Source organism: Drosophila subpulchrella, unplaced genomic scaffold, assembly GCF_014743375.2.
Source record: "Drosophila subpulchrella strain 33 F10 #4 breed RU33 unplaced genomic scaffold, RU_Dsub_v1.1 Primary Assembly Seq391, whole genome shotgun sequence".
NCBI classification, from domain to species: domain Eukaryota; kingdom Metazoa; phylum Arthropoda; class Insecta; order Diptera; family Drosophilidae; genus Drosophila; species Drosophila subpulchrella.
Genome location: NW_023665613.1, coordinates 8562 through 12500, shown reverse-complemented (window position 1 = coordinate 12500; position 3939 = coordinate 8562).

Genomic DNA, 3939 nt, shown 5'->3' with positions numbered 1-3939 from the left:
GTGCCTGTTTACAGTACTAGTGCCAGCTATCACTAGGTTTATATATCATGTTTCAGTGATATATGGGTAAATTCTACCATTTATTCTTATGTATATGGCATTTCTATGCCATATTTATACAATCCATTCATATCTTAATGTATATTTATTATATTATACATTATTATGCCTTATAGGTATTATACCTATAAGCCATATCCATACGATTCATTCACTAGTGCCGCCCCTCACTAGGTTTATAATTGTTATATCATTGATATACAATTTATTTCTATATATATGGCATTTATATGCCATATCCATACAATGCATTCACATTTCAATGTATATTTACTTGTTATACATTATTATGCCTTATAGGTATTATACCTATAAGCCATATCCATACGATTCACTTATATAAATATATGTATATTTTTCTATACATAATTTTTTTTTACTTTTGTATGGATTTCTATGCATATCCATAGTTTATATGGATATGCTTGGCGTTCTATATAGTATTGACAAATTCATATGCATAACATAAGTTTTGACCAATACGAGGAGGGGCCCGCCAACGACCACCTCCCTATAGTAGTTTTTTACCCCACGCACTATTGCGTGCCTGTTTACAGTACTAGTGCCAGCTATCACTAGGTTTATATATCGTGTTTCAGTGATATATGGGTAAATTCTACCATTTATTCTTATGTATATGGCATTTCTATGCCATATTTATACAATCCATTCATATCTTAATGTATATTTATTATATTATACATTATTATGCCTTATAGGTATTATACCTATAAGCCATATCCATACGATTCATTCACTAGTGCCGCCCCTCACTAGGTTTATAATTGTTATATCATTGATATACAATTTATTTCTATATATATGGCATTTATATGCCATATCCATACAATGCATTCACATTTCAATGTATATTTACTTGTTATACATTATTATGCCTTATAGGTATTATACCTATAAGCCATATCCATACGATTCACTTATATAAATATATGTATATTTTTCTATACATAATTTTTTTTTACTTTTGTATGGATTTCTATGCATATCCATAGTTTATATGGATATGCTTGGCGTTCTATATAGTATTGACAAATTCATATGCATAACATAAGTTTTGACCAATACGAGGAGGGGCCCGCCAACGACCACCTCCCTATAGTAGTTTTTTACCCCACGCACTATTGCGTGCCTGTTTACAGTACTAGTGCCAGCTATCACTAGGTTTATATATCGTGTTTCAGTGATATATGGGTAAATTCTACCATTTATTCTTATGTATATGGCATTTCTATGCCATATTTATACAATCCATTCATATCTTAATGTATATTTATTATATTATACATTATTATGCCTTATAGGTATTATACCTATAAGCCATATCCATACGATTCATTCACTAGTGCCGCCCCTCACTAGGTTTATAATTGTTATATCATTGATATACAATTTATTTCTATATATATGGCATTTATATGCCATATCCATACAATGCATTCACATTTCAATGTATATTTACTTGTTATACATTATTATGCCTTATAGGTATTATACCTATAAGCCATATCCATACGATTCACTTATATAAATATATGTATATTTTTCTATACATAATTTTTTTTTACTTTTGTATGGTTTTCTATGCATATCCATAGTTTATATGGATATGCTTGGCGTTCTATATAGTATTGACAAATTCATATGCATAACATAAGTTTTGACCAATACGAGGAGGGGCCCGCCAACGACCACCTCCCTATAGTAGTTTTTTACCCCACGCACTATTGCGTGCCTGTTTACAGTACTAGTGCCAGCTATCACTAGGTTTATATATCGTGTTTCAGTGATATATGGGTAAATTCTACCATTTATTCTTATGTATATGGCATTTCTATGCCATATTTATACAATCCATTCATATCTTAATGTATATTTATTATATTATACATTATTATGCCTTATAGGTATTATACCTATAAGCCATATCCATACGATTCATTCACTAGTGCCGCCCCTCACTAGGTTTATAATTGTTATATCATTGATATACAATTTATTTCTATATATATGGCATTTATATGCCATATCCATACAATGCATTCACATTTCAATGTATATTTACTTGTTATACATTATTATGCCTTATAGGTATTATACCTATAAGCCATATCCATACGATTCACTTATATAAATATATGTATATTTTTCTATACATAATTTTTTTTTACTTTTGTATGGATTTCTATGCATATCCATAGTTTATATGGATATGCTTGGCGTTCTATATAGTATTGACAAATTCATATGCATAACATAAGTTTTGACCAATACGAGGAGGGGCCCGCCAACGACCACCTCCCTATAGTAGTTTTTTACCCCACGCACTATTGCGTGCATGTTTACAGTACTAGTGCCAGCTATCATTAGGTTTATATATCGTGTTTCAGTGATATATGGGTAAATTCTACCATTTATTCTTATGTATGTATATGGCATTTCTATGCCATATTTATATAATTCATTCATATCTTAATTTATATTTATTATATTATACATTATTATGCCTTATAGGTATTATACCTATAAGCCATATCCATACGATTCATATACTAGTGCAGCCCCTCACTAGGTTTATATATCTCATTTTAATTATATATTGGTAAATTCTATTATTTATTCTTGTGTATATGGCACTTATATGCCGCCATATCTATAAAAATGCATTTATATTTCAATGTATATTTTCTATATTATACATTATTATGCCTTAAAAAGTTATTATACCTACCATAAGGCGATATCCATACGATTCATTTATATAAAAGATATATGTATAATTTTCTATACATAATTTTTTTTTATGAATATATGGGTTTCCTAAGCATATCCATATAATACATTTAGTTTTATATGGATTAGATTGGTCTTCTTTATTGTATTGCCAAACTCATATTGATAAAATAAGTTTTGAACAATAAGAGGATCAGCCGCCAACCAACCAACCACTGCTACCATTGGAGGAACATATACTTACTTTTTATATGTCCTCTTACTTGAATGGTCCTCTCTTTACTTGAAAATTTCATTACCATAGGAATCTATTTATACATGGAATATGATTTCCACTACTTTTTCGCGTCACTAATAATTAATATGACGATACAGACTTGCTACCATAACATAAGTCTTGAACAATAATAGGAGCAGCCGCCAACCAACCACCAACCAACCAACCACTGCTACCATTGATAGTAATTTTATATGTCCTCTTTAGTTGAATTTCAATACCATAGGAATATTTATACATGGAATATGTTTTGCCACTACTTTTTCGCGTCACTAATAATATGACGATACAGTCTTGCTACCATAACATAAGTTTTGAACAATAAGAGGAGCAGACACACCAACCAACCAACCGCGCTGCTACCATTATATATACTTATATTTATATAAGTCCTCTTTACTTGAATGGCCTCTTTACTTGAATTTCAATACCATAGGAATATTTATTTATACATGGAATATGTTTTGCCACTACTTTTTCGCGTCACTAATAATATGACGATATAGACTTGCTACCATAACATAAGTTTTGAACAATAAGAGGAGCAGACACCAACCAACCAACCGCTGCTACCATTGAATGAACCATATATACAAACTTTTATATATGTCCTCTTTACTTGAATTTTAATACCATAGGAATATTTATACATGGAATATGTTTGCCACTTTATCATCGCGTCACTAATAAGATGACGATACATTTTGTTTGTTCAATATTTACTTATATATTGATGTTTCCAATTTAGGTCTTTTATATTTCTTCTTCCCTACCTTACACACCACAAACAAAGTGGCGTGCGATGCTGCAAGCAAGCATAATGATTATGCCCGCTTGCAACATCTTTATTA